At 30.6% G+C, this 15,779-nt stretch overlaps 2 long non-coding RNA genes across 12 annotated transcripts in view; one reads left to right on the top strand and one right to left on the bottom strand.

Moving 5' to 3' along the window:
• LOC118180835 (uncharacterized) overlaps window positions 1-15,779 on the top strand; it is a 189,911-nt gene that overhangs the window by 53,116 nt on the left and 121,016 nt on the right. The window lies entirely within an intron of this gene.
• LOC118180841 (uncharacterized) overlaps window positions 768-15,779 on the bottom strand; it is a 51,755-nt gene continuing 36,743 nt past the window's right edge. The window contains exons 6-7 of the long non-coding RNA XR_004756776.2: window positions 8,396-8,484; window positions 768-966 (exon numbers count right to left, since the gene is read on the bottom strand). This is a non-coding gene — a long non-coding RNA (uncharacterized LOC118180841). The remainder of the gene's footprint in view (window positions 967-8,395; window positions 8,485-15,779) is intronic.

The following is a 15,779-nucleotide window of genomic DNA, read 5'->3' as shown; positions in this document are numbered from 1 at the left end:
AGCATTTTCACGTTTTGTATAGCGCAGGATTTATATATATGTACACGAATGTCACGAAAATTTGGAACATTTGTTTTACTGAATTGCTGAATTTGAACACTGAATTGCTAGGTTATCTTTGTCGCAGCATTTAGTTCAGGTTTGAGCAGAAGCCGAATGCGGCCCTTTTCGTTTGCTTAATCCGGCCCGTTATTAAATCCTGTGCAACGATATTTTCATGTGTTTCCTACCTACGTCCTAGGCTTATTTAAAGTAAAAAAATATGAAATTAAGTGCACAAAATGCTATTTTAAACTGTAACATTTTTAAAACATTAGCGTCCTGTCACCGCAAAAGGCCGTCACACAAGCCGCCTCACACCTTGCGACTGCCCTGCCCGCATGAAACGCTGAAAAGACCTTTTTAAAAATTATTACCCACCCCTGTTTTAGTTTATCAAGGCGCGAAAAACTCCTATTGCCCTTCTTAGAAAGTAATTTTGCTAAGGTTTATTTAAAATTGTTTATAAACGAACTGAAAAATTTTCCTATTCGGAACTAAATAAAAATTAAGGTTTCGAAGCCGATTTGTTATTAAAAACAGAAGAAAATAAATATTCAGATACAAAAGAATATGCGTTCAATTTTAGAGTGTAGTTTTATGAGATTTACGAGTGTTACATGCGAATTCATTAAGGTTAATTGTAAGTGGTTTGAATGTGTTTAAGCTATCAGAAACAAAAATGAAAGTGCAAATGATTAGTTCTTTTTGTTAATCGAAGCTTTTCATAGTCGCTATCATGTTATTTTTGAATTAATTTCAGACATTAAATATTAATTTGCTCACATTTATTGTATTTTCTTATCTGAGTTAATTCAGAAATGTATACATACAATGCATTTTTGTGACAGTATTTTGAGAAATTCTCTTCTTGCTGCATTTCTGTAGTCATCTTAAAATTTCTCATTCTGCTGCTTGGTGGGACCCCTGAAAAAAAAAAGAAAATATACCTCGAATTAACATACATATTTGCTTTACAAAAATACTATAAATAATTCATTTTTGACTGCAAACTTTCATTCAGGTTGTTTGGAAATATAAATACAAGCTTGGAATGAAGCGAAATAGAAATTAATTATTACTGAAAACGTGAAAATAAATTGAGATAATTATAATTAATACAAATTCATTTCTGTTTCACACATCAGGTCTCAGTCAAACATCTGTGGAGTAACAAGCAATATGTTTTAAATATAACATAATTAATTATTAAATTTGAAAAGGTTATTAAAAATTTTAAAAAGTGAACTGCTGTTGTCATACTGATAAAATAAGCGAACAAGTATGAAAATAATTTTCAGTTTTTCTGCAGTTGCACTTTCCTTAAAAAATGCAAGAATCGTGCTACCAATACGCTTATGTTAACCTTAAATAAGAAAGTTTTAAATATACATGTTGGAAAAGGTTTGAGAGTTTTGGTAAAGTATTTCATGAGTCTTTGATAGCTTGATTGTAAGGTCAGAGTTAAATGGTAGAACAAACATAAATATTTGCCCGTTATTAGGTGCAGTAACAAGTGTAGTTGTAGGCAATCCCCAAACAAGTGCAATTAATATGTATACGAGTCATGTTATTTCAGTCGCAGTGAAGCGAAAAAATTAAGTAAGGTATCTCGTACGTAAATTAATATGAAAGTAAAGTGTTCTAAAATTTATTCATTATCATTGTTGTCGAATTTTAATAACTAAGGGCAATGATAAAAAATTGGGTGTTTGATTTTTCATATTTCTGCCTGGAAAATGATGACGTAAAATATATAATTTCGTTCTGTATTGACCTTTAATGAATAGTTCCCTTTAAATACTTTCCTTTTTTGATTTTTTTCCCTTGTAAAGTTTTTCAGATCTTGGATCTTCCTTGCGTCCTATGTAAAGGATTACACGCAAATTTGAGGAGGTAATTTAAATATAGCTATTTGTAGCCAAGTGATAATATACTGCAACAAAACAGTGACCGTAACATGAAAATTTAACTAGCATATTGAAATGCAGCTTTAGCTTACAGCGCTGTTAAATCATATCCAGGAAATTGTTCTATTTTGCATTAATTTATGAGAAGGTCATTTTAACTCATATTTAAAATATTTGGGCGAAATAACGTCTGAAATTCTGATGTGGCATTAATTTAAAAATAGTTTTGTCAAGTTATTTATTACTATGCCAGAATTTTTAACGAGAATGTGTTTGTAAGCCGTGGATATAATACAAAAATAATCAGTCTGCCGCTAAGTATAAAATAAGCGCATAAGCGCAGCATGATATCATAATTCACTGTTAGAGAAATTTCGTGTCGTGGCATTGTAATGCAGGCCATTAATAAAGTTAGCGCTGTATAAATCGTACCTGGTGTTAGATTTTGACGCATTTAAGTCATTCCCTCTCTAACCTTGTAGGCGGCAGCTGATAATAAATTAAAACACTTTGTTTTTAAACAAACAAGACAAATTTTTTGACGGAAAATCCGGGGTTAAGAAACCCATTTCCATCAATATTTCACTCTTATTTTTATATTAAAAGTATAATGCTAGGCAGGGGGAAAAGGAATGTCTGCTATTCATCTTAGGTAGAAATAATGCGGCCGAAATTGAAGTAATAAATAAATGGACATTTATTTATGGGGAAACAAGGATCACATCAATCTTTAGGAGCTAGGGAATGACGGTGGGTAGCAGAAAGCAAAAACAGCTTATTTCCAGGGACATGATAACATTTAGGATGGGCCTTTTTCTCTAAAAACCTAGTCACAGATTAAAAAGATAGACGCAAAACAAAATACAAAGAAAAATATTCGCCATGTATCAAAACACGTCCTGCGATGCAGAAAAGGGAAAATCATCAAACTGCATCAGAATTTTAGCCGTTAATCTTGCCTATTTTTATCACGATAATCTTAATCTTTTGTTTACATTTAAATGCACATTTTTATGTTGTATAATTGTATGGAGTTATCAATTTACTAACTCATTTTTATTAACCAACCAAACTCTGGGAAATTTCTATTATAAAATTTTGAAATATTTATTGAAAATGTTTTGAAATAAACCGACTGTGGAAGAACTTTAATGAATTTATTAAATTTGTTGAACACGCAATTAACAGGTCAGCCTTCGAGTCATGTTTGACTTTAGATAATGAGTTAATAATAAATAATAAACATGATAATCAATCAGAAGTCATAATAATCATCAGTTATGATAATTAATAATAATAATAATCAATCAGAAGTCAATAATATCATAAGTCATAATAATCAATAAGTCAATAATAAGCAAGATAAAAATATGAAAAACATAAATTAGTAATAAACATGTCGGTAATTTTGAATAATGAACTGTGAGCTAACTTTATTTTATATTACGGACATGTTTGATTTTCTTGGATATGTGTTAAAATGTTTTTAAAACAGACAAAACGCTTACCTTTCGTTTTGGAGAGTATCCGTGTAATTTTATTTTGCTTAGTGACTTTTTTTAAATACTGTTTAAGTGGAATTGATTAATACAGTATTTAATCTGTTTTTACAAAATAATAAATACATTATTTACCATAAGTTTATTTTTGGGGAACTTTATGACTGGTTTGAAAGCATATGCTATATTCTTTATAAAAGTGGCCGGAACCTGCTTAATGATATTGAAAATGTTAGATTTATAAATGTGTAATACAGATAATTATTATAGGTTTTGTTTGTTCGATAGGTAAGTAAATGACACTGCCCAAATATAAAACGGAATTCTGTGAGTGAGAATCATGAATGACAGGAATTTCCCAATATAGTAGGACGCTGAGTACCTATATTAAGTGGGATTAAAGTCCATACGGGTATTCGAAAAATTGCGTTCTTCCTCCTTATTGTAGGCCTAATACATATTTACTGTAATGAACAGTATGTATTTTACTTGCTGCAAATGAGGATTGTGCAGTTAAAAAAAACATTCTTTTTTTCAAAAGCAATGAAATTGCATTTTATTTGCCTAAACACGTAACTCATTTCTGTGTCAATTAAAATTTAAGCAACAAAATTAGCACATTTTTTGCACTTAAAAATGTGTTAAGTGCTATTTTTGCAAATAGCACTTAACACATTTTTTGATGTGCTAAAACTGAATTAAAATTTCCTTTAATTAGGGTAAATCAAAACATATTTCTATTCGACAAAAATTAAATTAAGAATTTTTTTAACTGGCATAAAATAATAAATTAAAAGATTAACAATGTTATATGTTTAGAATTATCATTGTTGCATCTACCTACGGCTAGGATTTAATGGAAAGCTGTACTATTTTTTTTTTTTTTTTCATTCCATTCTACATATTTGCTGAACATAGTAATAGCATGTTCGCCGCGCTTTGAAGGATAATTTACTAAAGGATATATTCAACTTAATTAATTAATTAATTAATTTGTCTTTAATATTATATCAGTAAACGAAAAAAATTAAAGCACGTAAATAATTAAACAAAACGTTTAGTTTTTATTTGATCTAGAGTAAAGAACAAGCGATTTGTATGGCTGGAATTTCTGGCATTTAGTGAGATACTGCTTCCTTTTCATATATTATTGTATTATTCGTATGTATTTATACATATTTGTATACTTAGTCTTATATCATTTATAAGTTTCTGTGTTTTTCTTCTCTTTTTAAATATTTAAACCAGACCCTACTTGTTAGCGTGTAATGTAATTCAAAAGTCATCTAAAATATTTTGCTGTAAAATTTTATCATTCATCAAGATTACAAAAAGGACACTAGCTAATCAATTAGGTGTAGTGTAACTCAAACTACTATGTCCTTTGGAGAGCGATATCTAACACCATTGAGTAAAAATTTAATTTCACTAGTTGTGATATTAAGACGTGTTTTGTAATTTTTTAAGTCTTCTAATTAAAAAATAAATAAAATTTTATTTTAGATGTAAAATAATCAATTTCTAACACTTCTAGGTTACTAGCCACTTAATTGCCATTGTATGCGACGTAGTCTTAATCAGATGATGTAATTTGAGCTGTATAATTCAGTTACGCTGATTGTATATACAATTTGTTTTTTGGTAATAGATGCAAACTCTTTTGCTATCCTATTATATTCAGTGGTGGTTCCATTGTACCTCACCAATTAATCATGATAACTTGTGACTGTGCATTGATTTTTTTACTCTGTTAACTTTTTGAATTTTTTATCATTTTTTGTGTTTATTTTTGCTTTCCGCTACTTAAAATTTTTATATTTCTTATACTGCTATTTCTTAACGCCAGACATTTTTCTTTAAATAAGTCTTCTCTATAGACTCTTATGTATTGTGTGAAATCCCACAAGACATAATATGAATAGAAGCCAATAAACAAAAGCGCTAAATTTCTTTCTATTAAAGGGAATACGTCAACATTTATCTGTTCAATGATTAACAGAATGGGTAAAAGAAAAGCCAGTAGTTTTGTGTCGGTAGTGATAGAGAAAATTGAATCGCATCACAAGCATAGAACGATCCTCAATTAAAACCGGAAATACTGACTTTTGAAATAGAGTATGTACTTTAGAAGCCATTTTCCCCTTTTCCTATATATTTTACTTTAAAAAAGTAAATAAATAAATAAATGGAGACTGGTGAGCTTTCAAAAACACAAACCTGTTAAAAAAAGCAAAGGGTGTCTGCTGATACCTGTCTATCTGTTATCATTCCTTATTATTAATTTTTCACCATACTTTCAACACATTTATTAAAGATGTATCGGAATTAAAAGGAAACCTTTTACTGTTGCTTTTAAAGCGAAATGTATATACCTAAGTGCACTTGAAATTAATAGTTTTATTGTAAAACATTTTTATCTGTGTAAGGTAGGTCATTTAGCGTCAGTTAGCCGCGTAGAAATCTAAGGTGGGTTGTTTTTGTGAAAATATATCTGCCTTCTAATTGCTATACGAGAACTTTTACTGTATGATATCTGCACGATCCCTAATTCGGGAAAAAAAGAATGCTTTTCTACGAGGTCATATCAGCAGAGCACAGCTAGACTTGGATAAGATTTGTTATGCCGTACCTGCAGCAAGTTGGCGTTACTCCCAAAGCGATTTGCAACAAATTTATAACGCTCCTCCCCACTCCTCCGAAGACAAAATACGGTCGCAATCAGTTCCTTGTCAGTAAAATAGATTTCATTTAAGGTATGCGTATAAGGCACGGCATACTTTCTGGCGAGACCATTCGTCAAAGGTTGCGTATCTTATCTCAAACTAGACAAGCACAGCGTGGACTTGGCTCGTTGCAAACACTTGAGGAAACGAGAAACATTTTTATAGGTTTAACATATCTCGGATATTGGGAAGGGCATTCATGCTGAGATTTTTTTCGTTTGCGTTTGTGGCTTGGCGTTCTTGACACTTGCTGGAAGGACACTTAGGAGATAAAATATTGTTATGCCAAATTCCTCACTCAGTAACCATTATGTATGTCCGTGCCCCTTAAATCTTGATTAAAAGCTCTTTCTCTGGCTTCTGGATGTGGCCCTAAAGCTTTGAAATAACACTTGAATCTGGTTTTAGGCCTATTTGTGTTATTTATGTAACTGTGTCTAAATTGAGAGAGACTTGCAACTTTTAATCTCGTTCACTTCGTAGCGTTTGATAAAAGCGAAGAGAATTAAGTGAATGAAATCTAATTGAAAGAATCAGACAAATTGCTGTTTCAGCGGGATGAAATATCCTAAAAGATCTTCAATTAGCCTCCTACGCAACTAAACGTCTGCCGCCTTTTATCCTAAACGAAAGTTTAGAAACTTTTCAGAAAGCTTCTCTTTTGATCTTAGTGCAGGAAAATTAAAAATACTATAATGCGAAAAGCCTTTTTAAAAAGTCTGAGACGGATAATCAACTCGTACCAGTTAAGTTTATGTAACTAAATAATCGGTTTGCGCACATTAGATTTGATATGCCATTCTTTAAAAATCCTTCTCACAGTTGATTAGCTTGATAGATCTCAGTTCAGTCCCAATGTTCGATGTTTAATGTTATGGTTTACTGCCCAATTTAATTTCCTATATTTCCAAATAAATAACTCACGGATATATTTTATGATTTAAAGCGGATGTATATTTATGATTTTATTGTGATACTTGTCTCCAGTAGCCAAATTTTATTCGGAGAAGTTATATTTCAACGCCTTTACTTGGTAAATTTTATTTATCAAATCAGTTTATTTAGAATGAAATCAGAATCATTTTCTTCTTTCCATATTTGACCCCACCCCCAATTTGTGATTAATCTCGTTTTTAACTTGTGATTGATTATCTACATTCTTTAGAAAAGCTTTGCGTCACTGTGAAATATTTTCTTAAATCTCTGACCGGAACATTTTAAATTTCTGGTTTTAAAATCTTTTTATGATTGAAAATTGAAGCATTATTTGATAATAAAGTAAGGTTTACGTTTAACGGATAATTGCAAAGATTAGTTGGCCTTATGTTCCGACATAAGCAGAATTTTTTGAAAATTTCTTTTTCGGGTTGTAGAGTTGTTAAGGTTCTTTTTTTCCCCGGGACACGTGAAAAATGAGCAGTAGCCTCGTCGGGACTCGAATCTGGATCTCTCGAATACGCGCCAAGCGTGCTACCGCTACACCACGAAGGAATGCTCGAAAGAAAAGCAAAAATAACTTTTATACTCCCAATTTTAAAGGGCGACTGGGGAGCCAGTCTGATATTCTGATGGTGACGAATTATCGTTCACCACCTTTTAGGTCGGGTGCCACTGTAGCGTCATTTTTTTTTTTTTTTTTTTTTTTTTTTTTTTTTTAAAGCAGGAGATGTGAAATATATGCACTGCGCTCGCCGGGGTTCGAACCTGGATCTCTTAATTATGCGCCGAGTATGCTACCGTAACACCAAGAAGGCATGCTGAAAATAGGGAGAAAATTTCATATTTTTTCAGCTTTCTTTCAAGACATCGTTAAAGTAAAACACGCATCCATTGTTTGAGCGCAGATTACTTTTTATCGGATTTAAAGGAATTTGGGGAAAACCTTTTAAACATATTTAGCTTTGAAATATGAAGAGTGTTACACTGAATGGACACTGCATAGTTGAGGGATGGATATACGCTTAGAACTCACAATTTGCAATATATGCTTGACAAAAAAAGAAATACTATACAAAAAGTTATTAAATCATTTTGCAACATTTCGTAATAGGTGATGTAGTGAATAATGTGATAACTTGCAGCGTTATTCGTAAATTACCTGATACCTAATAGGCTTGGCAGTTTGTGTGTAAATTATTTATCATAACATTATTATTTTGTTACACTATTACTATTAACACATTTACTATTTATTACACTTATAAAAAATATTAAATTCTTTTACCTCAGTTGTCTTCAGAATGCTTAAGTGTACTTTATTCATCTTCTAGATTCAGTTTTTCAGATTTGCTTCCTCCTCTTCCGATAAATGTGCTTTAATAATAAAGTTCATTAAAAACTATTCATGATGTTTAAAGCATAAATAATTATGCATAATTATAAAATATGAAATGGTGAATATGTTATAAAAATCTATACATAGATTAAATAAAGGAGGTACTTTCCCTTTGAAAAGGGTACATGATTTCCGTTTTCCATTTCAGTATATTATTTATAATAGAAAAAGAATACAAAGCTACGCAATAGTTCTTATGAGATGCTAACAGATACTTTAGATACCCTTCTATGAAAATCCTCTAAGCTTTATAACTGTATTATTTTTATGATTCGGCCCACTAGCGCCGAACGGTAAAGTCGCTGAGCACTGGTTGTTCCGTCCGGTATGGCCATTTTTGTAGTTTTCCGCATGTGTACTGTGTATACGAGCCAGTTCCCTTAGAAAGTTTTCCACGAAGGCGTCTCTTCCATTAGACAGATAGCCCTCGAGTGCTTTGGCTTCAAAATTTAAATTTATCTTTACCATAAATAAAAATTACTACTTCATATTAGAATTTTTTCTCTTGTCAAAATTCGATTATTGAAATGCCTTAGTTAAATGATTTGATTTCGGTTAAAACAGGTCAGCTTTGTATTGCTATAACTGATTTTGTAAGTCAAATGCTAATTATTAAATTATTTTAAACATGAGACAAAGTCCCTGTTTGTTGTAGGACGAATTGTAGATAAGTATTATAAAATAGGAGTCCATTTCTAGTAGTAGATATTAGTATTTTCCACCATCTAGAAATGGGTAAACGTTTAACGCTAATGCGTTCATACGTTCCTTAAAAATCATGCTGAAACTAAAGTCCCCTCCCCCCCCAAAAAAATCAGCTTTTAGTTATCATTTTGCGATTTGTTATAGATCACTTTCTATATATCCTGTAAGAATTTTATATATAAGGACTAGGATTTGTTACGAGGGTTTTTCAGTTGGAAGACCAGTTAGTATACGGATTTCTACTATTTAATATTAGCAGCTTTTTGAAAAATTAAACATTGGATTACAGTTTAGCATCTACCTCAAAAAATTAGATGTAGATTATTTCAAATTTACAAAATGTCGGAAACGTACAAAATTTGAATGTTTTTTCCTTCTGCTGTCTTATTGAATAGTTAGTTGCGACTTTGGCTTCTTGAGGAGAGTAAATCAGCGGCTTTTGAAGATGAAACAGAGAAATTCTCCATAAAATACAAAACGAAACAGCATTCTTATTATACATTGCTTAAAAGTAATATTAGTTTCATGCTTCATTTTATAAGTATGCCTCGGATGTACTTTTTTATTCTACTTTGAAGCTTTGCGACGAAATTAAACCACATCGAGTTAAAGTAATTTTAATGAAGTTAAAATGCGTATTCAGATTTGACAGAATGGTAAAATATTTGTGAGAATCGAGTCTGTTGCATTTTCAGGAAAAAATATGAAATTTTAGGTGAAGAATATGCAAAATATTGTGCGCCTCAATTCTCCTGATTAAAATTTTCTCGCTTTCTTCTACAGTGCTTCAAATGAATATTTTGGTTATAGTGTAGCAAAGAATATTACAATTTATTTATTCTTTTAAAGAATTCATTGTAGAAGTTTTGTAAAATTAGTTACGATTCCAAATGGATTTCTCCAACCAGTACTATTTTTTTCAAAAATTGTCTGTAAGATACTAAAAGAAGGATAAAAAAGCAGTTTTTTAAGAGCGTTAAGCTTAAACATTTAGAACTATAGCAGTTGGATGTTGGTAATAGCATGCAATTTTGCTATGCCATATTTGACGCTGCAACAGATGTATTATCTACGTCTTATGATATTTAAATCCCAAAAATTAATTTAAAATGCTACTTCTGTTTGTTATACTAAGAATAAATATTCTTTTTCAATTTCAAATAGAAAGAGAACTTTTTTATTTAGCAGAAATTTATATTTTGTGATGATAGGTTTCATAAGACTAAGTGTAGTAAACAAATGCACTTCAATGGCCGAACAAATGCAAATTTCACAATTCAAAACAATAGTTCTTTCAAAAAAGAGAAGTATTAATTATTTAACAAGAAGCAATTTGGATGTAATTTGAATTTCAAAGTAATTTGAAATTTTGAACCTATGGTAGGTGCAAGTCATATCCTAAAACTGAGTTTCTTAGATCGCACATCGTGGAGCTTCATAACGAATGTTACGAAAGTTTCGATTTTTTTAAGAACAAGTTCTGAACTTGTAAGATGATTTACGAGTTATTATGCTAGTGTTGGACGCTTAACAAACTCTGCAGAAAAAATACATAGTTTAAGTAAATAAATGACAAAGTAATAAAATAAGGTAAATAATAATTAGTAAAAATCTAGATGTCACATTAACACGGATGCTCAATGACCTTATCAGTCGGGGGGGGGGAATTGAAATTATAATCTTAAGGAGTATTATGTGATTATTCAATCGCTACTGTCGTACATCTCTTAGTTTACATGTCATGGACTCAAAAATCGTTAACACTTACTTATAATGTTGCTTAAAGCATTAAGCTCAAGGATTAGCTTATGAATTTTAATACTGCAAACCATGTTGCGTAGCTTGCGATTTCTGTATAACGTGAATTTAGATTAACAATGTATAAATGTGGGAGTATTTATTTTAAAACTAGTACATTATGACGGCAAAGAACGATTCTTTCATATCATATTAACGATTACTTCATAGAAAGTAACTGCATCATTTTTCTAAACTATCTGATTTATGTTTGTGATTAAACGTGATTTACAGAGTGATGAGATCCTGATAATAATGAATTAGAATTTAGAAGTGCTGAAAAATTTAGTTTTTAAATTATTGTTAAACTATTATAATTAAAAGGTTTTCAGCACGCTTTAATTTAGAATTATCGAGACCTTTTAATAAAAAAAAGTTTCACTTTTTGATTCCAAATAAAATGCTTGATTTCTCAAATAAAATATGCATTTAATATGCTCTTCTTCATGGAATTAAAAGGTTCAGTATATCTTGTTCCGAAATTTTGGGATTATGTGGCATTTATCGCTCGCAGTAACTGAGCAGGAAGCAAATAATAGATATTACACTTTTTTGTTATAAGCAGAACTTCGTAATTTGGAATTTTTCAGTACTTTAATATAGTTTCAGGAGCAGAACTTCTAAAATACAGAATTATTGGTGATGTCTTGGTGTCTGCATATCCCTCTGACATTTTATTCAAAACTACATTTTGGGGGGGACTAATTATTTTAATATAATTTAGTGTTTTTACTCTTTTCTGTACAGTGCGCGGAGTTTTTTTAATTTTGCAGTGCACCTCAGAATAAAAGCTTTAGTAATTATTGAAAAACGTGATTCGTTTTTGAAAGTAACGGGAGTTTTGTTTTTGGTTAAAAGTACATTTCGGTATTTTAAAAGTTGCGCTTTAAATATCAGCAGTATTCCTGTCATTATTTTATTTCAAGATTCAGTATTCTATGTAGGAAATTAATTGCTACACTCCAAATGTTAGTTATATGAAATTAGTTAAATGCTGTATAAAATAGAATTAATTAGAGGGTGATGTGTATATAATTACCAAATTTTTGTTTATCCTTTTTATTTAAGTCAGGTCTAACATCTTAGTACTGATGTAGCATATTCTGTACTAAATCTCATGGGACAGTTCAGAATTTTTTCGCCTTACTTAATTTTAATTCTAGAAAAAATTTAAAATGTACATTTCATATGCTGTACATTTCATATGCAATGTGAACAAAATATTGTTCTTCATTTTTGTAAGTAGACTGCTGAACCTTGAATCCGATAAAATACTACACAATATCAAAAATCTGAAAATTGTGAAATCAAATCATACAATATCAAGAATATAAATAGCATAAGAATACTACACGATGTAAGTGTAGAATCAGAATCATTATCAGAAAATACGAAAATAAACTATTAGAATCTATAATTTGCTGTATGCTGATATATGTTGAAAGAATAATGGACACTGTGTGTTACGGCTCTTGCTTTTATCAACAAATCCGAGAAATTTACACTTGGATCACATTGCATATTAAAATAATATTATGCATAGCGTTTTCAAAATCTCGAGCACTCTCTTATGTATTAACAATAGAATCTTAACATTCTCTTCAGGGTCTGTCAAAAGCATTATAATCCACAGAACTGAATTCTGTGAAGTATGTCAAATAGAAAATTAAATTTCGTACTTATGAAAATACATTAGTGTAACAAAAAGGTATTCTACTGTTTCGATCTGTAAAGTTCGAACTTAAGCTAATCCTTTTTCCTTCAATTATTAATAATATTTTAAGAAATTTGAGATGTATGTTTCACTCCTCTGATTACAAAAGAATGATCTAGTCTTATTTTCCTGTTTGTAAATGAAAATACGAGCAATATCCGAGGTTTTATATCTTATTAAAAATATTTACATAATTTTTCAGTTCGCTTACTAAACTAAAATTTGTTAAACGTCTTGCGTGGTATAGTTTTTTTTTGGGGGGGTGAAGGGTAACTAGATATGATTAAAAAATTGTTGCGTGAGAAAGATTAAGCGTATATATATGTTCAGTCCCTAAACATATAACCGAAAAGTATACAATTAATTTTAGCTTGTATTTATAAATAATGGTAGCATAAGCCTACCTTTTTTAATAATTAAGTATTTGTATACAGCTATAAACATTAATTATGTAACTTTTATTATTTTTATTTATTTATTAATTTGCTGTAGTAACGCAGTGCCCAGACTTTGTAAAATTAAAGACTAGTTCTCCCATTTTTAATTCTCCAAACTCGAAACAAATGGGACAAATTTAGTAGATGTGCTGACTACCCCGAATTATAGCAAAAAAAGCGTTAGCAGGGTAGACATAAATGCCTGTCACGTGATTTCTTCCATCAATTTGACAATGCGCTTCAGCTATTAAGATCTTGTGAAGATGGCTTGAAGCACAAGTTCCGAAACTTCTTTAGATGGGAAACTGCGTATTTGTTACCTTCCAACCAATAGCACGACGGATTGCTGTGATTCTCTCTTACAATTAATCATATGTGCGAACTGGCTTCCAGCATTCGCATCTTTATCTCTGATTCAAAAATCTCCATCCAAGTTTAAAATCTATGATACATGTTGTAAGATATTAAAGAGATGTACATGCTTAGACAACAAACTTCGCATTGCTGTCTGCTTATTAGTGGTTTGGGCCGTTTAAATTGTTGGAAGGAAATAAAAGGAATAATGGAGCTTGTAGGTAAGCGCTTTTTTAATAAGACCCTTTTTTCCTTAGATTTTTTTAAAAAAATTTGCCTGTTTTCCTGAACGGAAATTGATATTTTTTTTAAATTGGAATAGAAAATATTTTAAAGAGTTACTGAATGAGAAGTCAATGTGAAACTTATTTTCGAATTGATGTTACTATAATTTATTACACAAACTTAAGAATTCACTTCTGAAACAGATTTTATAACTCTTCCATGTTTGTAATAATTTTTATCAAGCATATGTTTGCAGTTTTCGGATTTGTCGTAAATCATTGACCTGTCTCTTCCTAAATTTTTTGGGGGGAAGGGCTCGGCAAGGGGGGAAAAAGATAATTATCAATAAGCATAACAATCGATTTCTGTATTTAATTGCCATGCCTTTAGAATAACAATTAAAATCATTCATAACCACTGATTAGCAGTCTGTTTTAGGATTTCATAACAGTTTTGCAAACAGTTTGTCTTGGCATTTAAACATGTCTCTCTATATTGCATAATAAATAATAACCCTAATTTGGTAGATGAATATTTTACATCCTGAAAATGAACTAAATAAATACGCCAAAATCAAAAAGTTCGTGTTTGACATATTTGCTACTGAGCTTGTGACACAATTTTCATGTCAGAAGTAGCATGAATTCCAGTGCAGATAGCATATCAGGCTTTCGAGCAAAATTTCTTGATTTGTTGTGTTTCTCAACAATGTATGCTAATGGCAAAAAACTATTGTAAAAGAAGTACAAAATTATAGAAAAAAAATGCATTATAATAAGATTCAAAAGGTATAACATGGTATAAGAAGGATCAAGAAAAAAGAAAATTATTTTTCACTTCTTCTCTTGAAGATTTTTATATGATCGATATTCTGCAGTTTAGCTCGAAATGCTTCAAATAAATTGAGCTATAAAATTAAAAAAATAATAATAACATAATACTAAACTCATTATTTGTGAAGAAAAGCAGATTCCCCCCCCCTCCAGGTGCAAAGATACTTATGTTCTTTGTTCGGTTTGTTGAAATTAATTTTTCGATATCTTAATTTGAAAAATAATTTCATGAAATAAAGATGTACATGGACTGCACAATATTAAAAATATATTTCAAGTAATTACAAACTTGTCCAAAGACTAGAAATGTTTCATCGTTCAGAAAATTTTTAAGTAAACCAAAAATCTCTCCTCCCCCCCCCCAGAAAAAAGGAATCGCATATGAGGGTGACTACCATATGCGAGAAATTTTAATAAAGGATGATCTTACCAATATTCGAACTCTATGGGACTGGGGAACAAACAATACGCAGCTTATCATTTCTTACACCTTAAATAGGCGTAGGGTATCCTACAAAAGAAGTTGCTTGGAAAATGTATGAAATCTTCACTTTTAAATACTCACACCCCATCCCCATTCCCCCTCGAGAGCTTAACTTTTCTAAAACAACAACAGCTCCTGCAAAAAATTTATCCTTAAAGTTGTGACATTGGTTGAGATTACTAATCGCTATTTTCGTCTTTCAGATATTGTCAAAAATTTTTCATTAAAATAAATAATAAATCAAAATTAGGTATGCCCTAAGGGAAACATTAATTATATTAATGTTCATGTTATATTTTTGTAATACTTCAAAAGAATCATAAATGAAAACTAATTAATGTTATTCAGGATTCAAAATCCTCCCACGGGAACTTCCGGAGATATTGATATCAGTTTGCAGCGCAGTTATCTTAACGATGATTCTGAATTTCTTTTGGAACAAAGTTCTATTAATCATTAGGTATATTTTATTTCCATAATTTACATAAACAGGGTTCTAAGGCTATGCATTTAGAATTAAAAGGCTTATAGTCTTCTTTACTGCTTTCTTACTATATAGAAAACAAAGTGTTCTCCGAAGACAAGATGCCATAAACATCACGTAATAGATGGCAACCTTAATTCATAACAGCGGATTGTATTATTCTTTTTATTTAGGTAAATACTAGCAAGTCTTCTTGGTATAATAGTTTCCATTTATTTCAGATTTGGGTTTTTTGTAAGT

This window comes from Stegodyphus dumicola, chromosome X1 (assembly GCF_044657685.1).
Source record: "Stegodyphus dumicola isolate Sdum_Otavi_A_Nest chromosome X1, ASM4465768v1".
In the NCBI taxonomy this organism is placed as follows: domain Eukaryota; kingdom Metazoa; phylum Arthropoda; class Arachnida; order Araneae; family Eresidae; genus Stegodyphus; species Stegodyphus dumicola.
The sequence above is the reverse complement of the archived record's forward strand: the minus strand, read 5'-3'. Positions and strand labels throughout refer to the sequence as shown.